The following is a 12,500-nucleotide window of genomic DNA, read 5'->3' as shown; positions in this document are numbered from 1 at the left end:
CTTATGTCCGAGGCCCTTAAGTCTCTTGTTCTTGTTTATACTTGCCCTTTTCCTTGTCATTTGTTGGTCTCTTTCTTAATTTCTTTCCTTTCTCATTGAGGTCTCTGGGGGGTTCCAACCCAAAATTGTCTCCATCTCCCTTCATCAAACCCACCCATTCCCCACAGTCCCACTCCCCACAGTCATCAGTATAATCCAAAAAGTAGTTAAAAACGTATTTCAAGGTCTCTCCAAAATTAGGAACCTCCTCAGCTCCAGACTCCCCCTGGCCCAATCCAACTTCCATCTTCAATGGCAGCAGCTTATGCTCCTGTAGGGCCTCGGGTTTCTCCATTTGTATTATTTGAGGTGCAACTGCATCCTCCTCCATTATTTTCTGCACTTGCCCAATCAGTACAGGTTCGTGAGTTGGTCCCTGAATGGTTTCTGTATCAATGTTCCCTGTTTGTCCAGAGTTGTTAACCACAACAGTCATCAAGTCCATTTTCTCATTCATCAAATCCATCTTCTCGTGCATCTGTTCCAGCAAGGCACTTGTCTTGCATAAAGCAAGCACCCAATCTTCCTCCCAGCTCATCTTTAGTCAAGGTCAGAAAAGACTAGTCCCACGATCTTAATCTCACAGCTGTTGATTCCTCATGTAGACTGCAGCAACAATTTAACAAGCTCCCTCTAGGGGAGACAATTTCTATTTGTATCCATTTTTTTTAAGGCAAGTCCAACAAAGGAAAATTACTTACATTTTTCATATATTTTTCAGATATTTTGTTTCTTTAGAATGCAAAAGGCAACATTGGAATCAGTTTATTTCTCTTCTTTAGCTATCTGTCAAAGTATTCCATTCACAGTCAATGAACCTCTCCAACTATTTCTGTCTCTGACACCCCGTTTCCAGGTTAGAGACGGTGGAAACTTATCCTTCTTCACTCCCTCTCCTGCAGGGGTTATACAAAGTTCTCCCTCCTTTTCTCCTACTTCCAAGGGGGTTTCAGTAATTATAGATGAAGGAAATTTAGACTTTTTAAACGGCTTTCCAGGCTTTAGCTTACAAAGTTTTTGCTTTAGTCTATATACAGAAAGCGGAAGGCGGACTTCCTGTTTTGAACCTTCCCGCTTCGGTGCCAAATTAAGATATTTCTTGATCCAATTTTCCATTTCTACTCACGGGTACTTGTTTTAAATCCAATTGTCCACAGGAAAAAGTCAGCGCTCTCCGGCAATGGCTGTGCAGCTTCACTCCGTTAAAAATAGCAATCAGTTCGCAGCACCGCGCTGCTCACCCCACTTCACTCCGGAGCTTCCTCCGCCTGGGATTTCTAGCGGGTCCCCACATTCGCCGCAGCGGGAACTCCGCCATTCGTCGATGGTGCTGATCCAGAAGTCTTGCCGAGCGGCACTCTCAAAGAACAACCAGGAACACAGTTTGAGCTTCTGGCTGGTCTTTTCCGGCTGCGTCTGTCTGCCCCCCCCCATCCAGTATCACATATGACATTGGGTGTGGGACAGGGTCTGATCTGACCTGCGGGGCAGAGGTTCCCAATGCCTGGGTTTGAGTGCTGGCTTTGGACCAGGGAGATCAAGGTTCAAACCCCCACTTAGCCATGAAGCTCACAGGGTCACCTTGGGCCACTTACTATCTGTGAGGATAAAACAGAGGTGGAGGAAGACATGCATGTTGCCTGGAGCAGATTGGGGAAAAGGTGAGTAGAGGGAACATAAAATGTTGTAACCCAATATTAGGTCCTTTGGAGAAGCTTCACTTCCACCTGCAATAGAAAGCAGGAAAACATGAAACGGCTCTCTTAGGAAGTCAGTGCATACCTTGAGAGTTTGTTGATCTGAGAGTAGAGTTTTTAAGGAGTTCTCCATCTCCATTAACACAGCCCCAAGATTCATTCATGCACGCTTGCACTTTAAGCTCTACAGTGGTACCTTGGGTTACATACGCTTCAGGTTACAGACTCCACTGACCCAGAAATATTACCTCGGGTTAAGAACTTTGCTTCAGGATGAGAACAGAAATTGTGCAGCAGCAGCGGGAGGTGCCATTAGCTAAAGTGGTACTTCAGGTTAAGAACAGTTTCAGGTTAAGTACGGACCTCTGGAATGAATTAAGTTCTTAACCCGAGGTACCACTGTATTGCCAAAAGGGCTAGCCTTATTTTCTCCTGGAAATTTCTTAATTCACTCATGACATTTTCCTGCTCTTGGATTTTCAGCTTCAGACTCTAGTTTGAGAAATGAACAGAAGTTGGAGGCATCACTGATGACAATTGGAATTGCCATTGAACAGGTGTGTGACCATGCTGTGGACAACCACTTCCCTCAAGTTACTAAACCAGAGTCCAGAACAGAGTTGGGGAAGACCTGACGTAATGCCACCATGATGTTTTCAAGTCCTGATCTTTGGGACTTCGAAGCACAGCAAAGAACTTTCAGGCGGCCCTTTGAATGCATCCTGCACTGCTTCCTAGGTGTAGTTTCTTCAGTATTGCATTAAGCACTCCAACTTGCAATGAAGCAGCAGCAGCATGAGGCTGTTTGAAAGCCCTTTCCCTCAAACACCTCCCTGCTGCTCCTGAAACCTCTTTCAAGCAGAGACTTCGTGAGGGGCTTTGTTTGGGAAAAGACTTTATAACAGCCCCACATTGTTCTTTAAACCTCCAGTTTTCAGAGAACAGCATCAGGAGCAAAAAGTGGTATCCCCTGAATGTATGATGCAAGACAGGTGGGTCTTCACCACATGTGAAGTCCTGGTTGGTCACATTGGGCCCACAGCCCAGAGGCTCCCAACCCCTGATCTGAAAGGTGCTTCATAGATCTCATAGAATCATAGGGTTGGAAGGGAGTGGGACCCCAAGAATCATCTAGTCCAACCCCCTACAATGTAGGAATATGCCGCTGTCCCTTACTGGGATCGAACCTGAAACCGTAGCACTGCCAGCACCACGTTCTAACCAACTGAGCTACCTAGCCTTGTTCATGGCAACTCAAAATATTTCTCAGAAAGCTCAGCTTTTAAAAAGAGAGGATGACCTAACAACAATACAGGTGATCAGGGGGGACACACAATGACCCACTATTTGTACTCCCAGCCTCTAATGTCATGGTAAAGAGTTCCAATTTCAAGCCAAAGAATGGATTTAACAGCAATCCATTTACATCTGTACACTTCTTAATTAGAAAGCAACTCAATGCCATTTCACACATTGTTATAAAATCACCTTTTCTATGTGTACATGTGGCACTGAGCTGCCATCAGTTAAGAGTTTCCTGCAACATGAAGCCATTATTTCACATGGGAGCATAGGAACCTGCTTTAAACCAAGTCAGATCACTGATCCTTCTAGCTCAGAATTGCAGACAGTGACTCACAGCAGCTCTCCAGGATTTCATAGGGAGGGCATGTGTCTCTGCTCGCCCGCCCTGAAAATGAACACGGGAATCACATGTTTCCTCTTTTTCCCCCACCAGAGGATGCATGAGAACACAGCATCCAGTTTGCCCACTTTCTCAATCGCCAGCAAACAAAAATGGAGTGGGGCAAAGAAACAACATGAGGTAGTTTTTGCATTTGGTAGACTTCAAAGGAGGGGGTGCTGGGATGCTCTTTTGAGCAGCAGTCACACACACCCTACAACATCTGGGCCTGGCACCCATCACTATGTTTAACGGGACTGGCTTCTTTCACACAAGAGCCAACCCCAGTGAAAGTCACATTAAGCAAATCCTCAAAAGATAGGCATCAACGGACTGTCTGTTTTGTGTCCTCTCGCAGTCCTGAGAAAAATCAGAGTATAAGGTAAATAAAAGCACACCTTGCGTTCTTCTTCCATTGCTTTTATCCTCCAGTTCCAAGATTTCTTCTTTCAATTCTAGGAGCAGTTCTTCAGTTTCCTCAGATATATTCAGCTCATCTTCATCTTCTGGCCAGTACTCAGTCTGTTTAGTATGGAGAGATTGAGATTCAAATACGGTGTGCAATGCAACATCATCCATATGGATCATTCTTCTTTTTTAATATTATTTTTTAATTATTATTTATTTATTATTAATGTTGAAATACATAGTGATACACATACATTATATTTGTAAATTCGCATTTTCACATTTCATTATGTACCAACATTCTTCCATTTCTTTTGCTTTATTTCTTGCCCTGTCTCTTCCCTCCATCCGTGCGTGACTTCCTCACTATTATTTTGTAACTTTATTATTGAGATTGTATTTTTGTATCTTAATAATTAAACATTCATTCTTATATATCTGCTTGACTTAACCTAACTTAACTTTGTGAAATCAGTTTATACATATCAATAAATTCTTGTTGGTGCATCTTTTGGTCATGTATTCTTCTACACATTTCCATTCCTGTTTGTGATTTTGATTAGATTGTATTCTAATTGTTGCCGTCATTTCTGCTAATTCAATCATTTCAAAAAAAAATTGTTGCCATTCCTTCAATGTTGGTACTTCTGATTTCCAATTTTTTGCAATCAGTAACCTTGCGGTGGCTGTTGCATATAAAAAAATTCTCTTCGTGTCTTTAGGGATGTCATTTGTTATCATTCCTAAAAGACCAACTAAGTTTGTGATTGGTATGAGCTTTCGTGTGCATGCACATTTCTTCAGATACACTGAAACATAAGTCACCAGACCCTTATATATAGTGAGAGGGTGGGGAGGGGTATTGCTCAGAAGGGTGGTGGGAATGGGTGATTGGCTGATAGGTGTGGTAAACCTGTTGACGACTGTTAACGACTGCAATTGATCTTACAGGAAAAAGCAAGGGGTGAGATGGCTAAAAATAGCTTTATCATGTATAATGAGATAAGAATCCAATGTCTCTATTCAAACCAGGTCTCTCCATGGTTTTAAGTTTGGTAATAAGTTGCAATTCAGCAACTTCTCTTTCCAGTCTATTTCTGAAATTCTTTTGTAACATTACAGCTACTTTGAGATCTTGTATAGAATGACCTGGGAGACTGAAGTCTTCTCCTACTGGTTTCTCTGTCTTGTGATTCCTGATGTCAGATTTATGTCCATTTATCCCTTGGCGCAGGGTTTGGCCTGTTTGTCCAATATAGAGAGCTGAAGGGCACTGCTGGCATTTGATGGCATACACAGTGTTAGAAGATGAGCCATTCAATAGGCCTGAGATGGTATGTTTGATGTTGTTGGGTCCAGTGATGGTGTTGTCTGGGTGTATGTGGCAGCAAAGTTGGCATCTGGGTTTATTGCAGGCTCTGGTACCAGTGTCCATGTTAAGTCTGGTTGTATTATTGTGGGTGAGGAGTTGTTTAAGATTGGGTGGCTGTCTGCAGGCAATGAAAGGTCTTCCTCCCAGAGCTTGGGAAAGAGAACGGTCGTTGTCTAGGAAAGGTTGTAAATCTCTGATGATGCATTGAACTGTTTTAACTTAGGAGCTGTATGTGATTACCAGTGATGTTATGTTATTTTCTCTTTGGGATCTGTCTTGCAAGTTCTCTCTGGGTATCAGTCTGTTTGTTGATCTGTTGTTTAACTTCATTGGGCGGATATTTTAGTTCCAAGAAGGTTTGCTATAGATCTCTTAGGTGAGAATCCCTGTCTGTAGAGTTGGAACAGATGCTGCTGTAACATAGAGTCTGGCTATATACAACTGATTGTTTGGTATGTTTGGGATGGTAGCTGGAAGCATGTAGATATGTTTGTCAGTCAGTTGGTTTTCGGTATAAGGTGGTGTCTATGCACCCACCCTGTATTTTTATAGTAGCATCCAGAAAATGTATTTTTTGCATAGATTGGAATTGCAATGAATTGTTAGGTTGATGGTGGGGTGAAGGTCATTGAATGTCTGGCGGAAGGTGTCCAGGGTCTGCTGACTATGTGTCCAGATAATAAAAATATCATCAATGTATCGCAGGTACAAGAGAGGTTTGAGTGGGTAGGAGTTTAGGAAGCGTTGTTCCAAATCTGCCATGAAGATGTTGGCATACTGTGGGGCCCCTCCCCACCCTCTCACTGTATATAAATGTCTGGTGAGTTCTGTTTCAGTGTATCTGAAGAAGTGTGTATGCACACAAAAGCTCATACCAAGAACAAACTTAGTTGGTCTCTAAGGTGCTACTGGAGAAATACACACACACACACATATGTATATTGTCAGGGAACTGACATCGGAGCTAGAGGCGGAGGGAAGCCTCTCAAATGATGCTGGAGAAGGGCCCAGCAGGGAGAGAAGCAGCTCAGCAGATGGGGAAGCAAATCAGCGCAACACCAGGGATAAAGGGGGGCAGATGGGGGAATCGGCGAGAGGGCTCCAGGACTCTTCATCGGACACCAGCGGGGAGAGCACGGGTCCTCCACTACCCACGCCCACCCTGCGCAGAAGACTTCCGCACAGGGAGAGTAGGAGGAGACTTGGCGTCAAACAACTTTTATGTTGGAAAAGGTTTAAAAAACGCCCACTGACGGATTCTGCTAGCAACTGAGGCAGCCACGAAGTGAAGGGCTGTCCAGACAGAAAGGTTTAACAAGGCAACACAGCCAGGAGTGGCGGTAACTTACGCACGAGCAACCCATACTCATCACAGCAATCCGTCAGTCCTTGACGTTGCTTGTGCGCAGCGGCAGGCAGGCAGCATCATGAGCCAAACCGGAGAAACCGGTGCCATGGAGGGAGCAGCTGGAGTGCAAAATCTGGTGGAGAGGAACCGAGATTTGGAACAGCATGTGGCTCTTCTGACGGCGCAGCTGGAAGAAAGGCGGGCTCACGATGCACAGGTCAGACCCACCCCCGTGGCAAGGAAGGTACCAGGACTGGTGCACAACTTTGGGGGGAAGCCCCAGGACTACAATGCGTTCCGAACGGAAATAAAGTACGCTTTGGAACTGCAACAGAATGATTTTGCAGAGGATGGGGAACGGGTGGCCTATATTGCAGGACATCTGCAGGATGGGGCCAGGGAATGGATCAGTCCCCTAATGGCAACGCAGAATGCCGCCTTGAAAGACCTGAGGAAATTCTTCCAGGTGATGGATGCGATGTATTCCAGTGATATACAGCAAAGTGTGACTCGGCGGGAACTGATGAACTGTAAACAGGGGAACCAGTCAGTTAGAGACTACTGGTCACGCTTGGCCATGTTAGTCCACCGGCTAGGGTGGTAATTGGACTCTGAACCCATTCAAATGTTGTTTGGGGGGGGTTGTCCCCAACGGTGAAGGACGAGCTTTCCCATGCGCCCCGCCCGCAGTTGATGAATCAGCTGACCAAGGCTGTGCTTGCGATTGGTGTAAGACAGGAAGTGCCTGCCCAGGAGAAGCGGGAAGGGAGAGGGGAACATTACCATGACTACCGCATGCCTGAAATACCAAGGCAGCCCTCCCCGCTGGCGGAGCGAATGGAAATAGATGGGGTGCGCGCACGGGAGGTTTCAAACTCCAGTGAAGGTCGCAAGAGGGAGGGAAAGGATGGGAAAACCACCAAGAAATGTTTCCTCTGCCAGTGGCCAGGACATTTTGCCAGGGTCTGCCCTCAAAGAAAGGCCTGGCAAGGGATGGTGGGAGCTGCAGGAGGTGAGGAGGAGGTGGAAAAGGAGCAGGAGCAGGGAAACGCTAATGCTTGGCTGCCACTCAGCAGCCAGGCCAGCAACCAATAGAAGTGTCCCAACCAGACCCCCCCAGGGCGGCTATAGCCATAGAAGTGGTGCTAGAACTCCCAAATGGGCACCCAGTCAAGGTGAAAGGGCTGGGAGGGGGACGAATGGAAGACCACAATGTTCACACCCCTGGGGGCCTTTGAGTACCTAGTTATGCTTTTTGGATCACAGTCAGGCTCCACCTGTTTTCAAGCTTTCATGCACCATGTGTTGGGGTCCCTGCTGTACAAGAACTGTGCAGCCGTCTTGGAGCAACAATGAGGAGCAACATGTCAGAGACGTCAGGGAAGTGCTAAAACGACTGCAGAAGCACCAGTTGTGGGTAAAGCTGGGAAAATGTCAGTTTCACGCCAAAGAAGTCGAGTTTCTGGGGTACAAGTTGTCAGACAAAGGCCTAGCGATGGACCCAAGCAAGGTGCAGGCAGTGCTGGAATGGAAGGCCCCCAAAACCTGGAAGGACGTGCAAAGGTTCCTAGGGTTCAGCAACTTCTATAGGAAGTTCATCAAGAACTTCGCCCACTTGACAGCGCCCATCACAGATTGTCTCAGTAGCAAAAGGAAGTTCGTCTGGACAGAGGGGGCCCAGCAATCCTTTGAAAGACTGAAGAAGGTGGAACATCGGACTCTTCCGGAGGCGGCGCGAAACAGCAATGGCGGTCCTCTTCGGTCTCTGAAGAGGGGCTCCGCAGAAAAGGGTCGTCTGCTGCGGCACAGCGACGACCCACCAAGAAAAACCACGGGCAGAGTGAGCCCGTGGCCGTGGGACTCGGCGGGCACCAGGAGCGACCCCCAAAACGAAGAAGGGACCCTGTAAGGGGCTCCGGAAGCGTGAAGGGGAAGCGGTGCTGTGAGTTCATCGCTCTTTCTGCGGGAGTGAAGCCATGCGGCTGCTGCTGATGAGCGCTGACCTTTCTTCCTGGAACATCGGACTCTAAATTACCTACTCGTGAGTAAGGACCATTCTCTTTGGGATTACAAATTTTGAATTTGGCTGAAAGTGGGGGACGAAAAACAGGAAGTCAGTCTCCCGGCAATGCTTAAAGATCAAAGGCAAAGAAATTGACAAGCTGGAAGCAATTTAAAGGGACTATAAATTTGGAATTATCGTGCATTGGCGGAACTGGTATTTAAAAGGGAAAAGGCAAGTTTCTTCTTTTTTCTTATTGTGTTGGATTTTAACTAGGACTCTCCTCTCTATGGATTATAAAAGTTTAAGACACCAAATATCGGACTGACAGGAGAAAAGAGAACTGTCATTGCGGAAACTGTATCTAAAATAGAAATTGCTACAGTTGAGCGTTATTGGAAGATACAATTAAGGAACTGTAACCTGCACCTTTTAGATGAGACTTTGTGGCAACTTGGGAAGTGCTCTGTAAGTTAAAAAAGTTTGTGGGACTATTGTTAAACTGTTTGGGACTGCAGGGACTTTAATGGCGGACAAACTTCTTTCCTTCTTTTCTGAACTGTAACAACACTCCCCCTAGTGGAACTTTGGATTTATAAGTGCCTGGGAACAAACTTTATTTTGACTCTCTGCTGTTCGGTTATTTACATTCGGGAACTGTCCTTCCCATGGGATAATAGACAATTTGACCTTGACTCATAGACAAGTGTGGAATGAGTGGCCCACCGAAAACAAGATCTGCAAAAACGAAAGCAGGGAAAGCTCAACTTGTGCAAACAACTTTGACTACTCAGTCACGTAGATCATCCGTCCCAGCTGTATTAAAGGAAGTTGAACAGCCAACAACAGAGGATATGGCTGTAGGAGGATCTGATACCCTCTTAAAAGAAATGTTAGAACAATTTGCAATTTTAAACAAGAAGGTGGACGACCAAACGGCAAAAATTGATCTAGCCACATCCTCTATTACTAAACTATCTGAACAAGTAGCACAGCATTCACAAGCAATTGGGAATCTTAAAGAAGCAACTGCGGAGAATCGGAAACTGGCTGAGGCTGCCAATTTGAAGGCAGAGCAAGCAGACCAGAAGGTTGAGGCTATAAAAGGGGAGGTAAGGCCACTCCACAAACACATCAGTGACCAGCAGGCCTACCTGTCTATGGTGGAACTGAGAAATCAGGAAAATAATTTGAGACTTAGAGCTATTCCAGAGCTTGAGAAGGAGGATCTGATTGTTTTTTGACAGCGGAATTTTCCAAGTTCTGGGATATAGAAGTAGACAAAGACTTTAAAATAACAACTGCGTTTAGATTGGGAAGAATTGCAAGGAGGGACAGACCCAGAGACTGTTTGATTATTTTGAGATCTAAACAGGAGAGAGACAAAATACTAGACCTCCATTTTAAGAAACCACTTGATATTCAAGGCCAAAAGGCGGAAATTTACAGAGATATCCCAAAACAACTCTTGGAACTTAGAACCGCATATACTGATCTAGCAAGACTATTGAGAGGCAACGCGATACCTTACAGGTGGGAGTTCCCTCAAGGTTTATCCTTCAATTATAAAGGAAAGAAAGTTAAGATTAAAACAATAGAAGATAACCAGAAGTTTCTGCACGACCACAGAGAGGACCTACAGAAGGGAGCAGCAGTTCCTTGGCCATCGCCACTGTCTGGAATAGAACCAACACCCACACCCTCGGGTCCGGACGAAAAGAAGGACACCCCTTAAAGAGGAACAACAGATTGATTCAGGATGTCTCTGCAGCTGTACAGCTGGAACATTCATGGAGCAAATTCCCCAGAAAAAAGAAGAAGTTTCTTTCATATTTTGAAAAAAGAACATTTGGACATTATTTGTCTGCAGGAAACACATGTGACCAGACTCCACAGGAAAGTGTTAATTAACAAAAGGCTAGGCCAAGAATTTATTTCATCAGATAGAGTCAAAAAGAGAGGCGTGGTGATCTATGCAAAGGAGAATCTGTCACCGAAATTTTTGTTTAAGGATGAACAAGGAAGAATCCTGGCAATTGAAATACAAACTCAAGGAGAAAAAGTTTTGATATTAGGAATTTATGCACCAAATGAGGGGAAATCAGAATTTTATAAGAAGCTGCATGAGACATTGCTGGACTATCTGGACTACTCCAACATCATTATGATGGGAGATATGAATGGGGTGGTTTCTACTTATATGGATAAGTCGCAGAATCAAAATCTAACTAAAGATGGCAGACTACCAAAAACTTTTTTTGAACTAACAGACAATATGGATTTGATTGATATTTGGAGGACAAGGAACCCCCTAGGTAAAGAAGGAACTTTCTTTTCTGAGGCCCACCTGTCATGGACAAGAATCGACCAAATTTGGACAACTAGAGGGCTGGCACCTAAGACTAGAAGAGTGGAAATCTGCCCAAAGACATGCTCCGACCATAACGCCTTGAAAATGGAATTGAGATTTACTCCAGCCGGCTCCTTCAGATGGAAAATGAATGACAACCTACTAAGAGATCAAGAGATTGTAAAGAAGGCCCAAAAAACTTTAAAGGACTATTTTAAAATTAATTTGAACACTTCGGTGGAAAAGAGAATAATCTGGGACGCAAGTAAGGCTGTAATGAGAGGGTTTCTGATACAACAGAATACGATCAAGAAAAAACTCTGGAATGGAAAAAAGGATAAGATATTAGAGAAGATAAGAGATGGAGAGAAAAAATTGAGATTGAAACCAAAATCAAGAGATTCTAAGAGAAATTAAATTCCATCAGACACAATACACGAAATTGATAAATCAAGAAGTGGAATGGAAAATTAAACAAATGAAACAAAGATCTTTTGAATCGGCGAATAAATGTGGAAAACTGCTAGCATGGCAGTTGAAAAAGAGACAAAAATTGAACTATGTTACCAATCTAGAGGTTGACGGGAAAAACATTCAGAAACCAGATGAAATTAGAAAATGTTTCCAGAAATATTTTTTAAAATTGTACACGCAAGGGCCCGAGGAAGTGTCTGAGATGGAGCAATTTTTAAAAGTTAATGGTCTATCAAAATTATCTCAGGAGAAGAGATCAATCTTGAACTACAGAATAACACAACAGGAAATTGAGGATGCCATTCAGAATATGCAGCTGGGCAAATCTCCAGGCCCAGATGGACTTACCTCCAAGTACTATAAGATGCTAAAAGACTATTTGATACAACCACTAATGGAGGTTTGTAATCGGATTATGGACGGAGGGAGGGCACCGGAAACGTGGAAAGAAGCTTTCATTGCATTGATACCTAAAGTGGAAACTGAAAAGACTCAGCTTAAGAACTACCGTCCCATCTCACTCCTAAATGTGGATTACAAAATATTTGCAGACATTTTGGCAAGTAGACTCAAAAAGGTATTGAATGAAGTAATTCACAAGGACCAGGCAGGCTTTCTCCCAGGTAGACATTTGTTTGACAACACTAGGAATATTATTGATATTCTGGAACTCTTGCAAACTAACATTAACACCAAAGCAGTGTTGGTTTTCATTGACGCGGAGAAGGCCTTTGACAACATTTCTTGGAAGTTTATGAAGAAAAACCTGGAAGGGATGGGAGTGGGACGGGGGTTTGAAAATGGGTTAGAAGCAATTTACTCAGAAAAAAAAGCTAAGTTGATAGTGAACAATGTGGTGACAGAAGAGTTCCAAATTGAAAAAGGAACACGACAGGGGTGCCCTCTCTCCCCCCTATTATTTATCTCAGTCCTGGAGGTGCTCCTGAATATGATTAGGGAGGACCAGCTGGTACAAGGAGTACAGGTCGGAGTGAAACAATATAAACTGAAAGCTTTTGCAGATGATTTGGTTTTAACACTACAGGAGCCAGAATCGAGTTTTAGAACTGATTCAGGAGTTTGGTCGGGTGGCGGGATTTAAGTTGAACAAACAAAAAACTTTTTG

The 12,500-nt window shown here is 44.2% G+C and overlaps 1 long non-coding RNA gene across 1 annotated transcript in view; it reads right to left on the bottom strand.

The window, feature by feature from the left end:
• LOC309523593 overlaps nucleotides 1-12,500 on the bottom strand; it is a 46,079-nt gene that overhangs the window by 27,376 nt on the left and 6,203 nt on the right. The window contains exon 2 of the long non-coding RNA XR_014215464.1: nucleotides 3,819-3,942. This is a non-coding gene — a long non-coding RNA (uncharacterized lncRNA). The remainder of the gene's footprint in view (nucleotides 1-3,818; nucleotides 3,943-12,500) is intronic.

The sequence above is a fragment of the Podarcis vaucheri genome, assembly GCF_965113315.1.
Source record: "Podarcis vaucheri genome assembly, chromosome: Z".
In the NCBI taxonomy this organism is placed as follows: domain Eukaryota; kingdom Metazoa; phylum Chordata; class Lepidosauria; order Squamata; family Lacertidae; genus Podarcis; species Podarcis vaucheri.
Note: the sequence above shows the minus strand (reverse complement) of the source record. Positions and strands in the feature narration are given on the sequence as shown.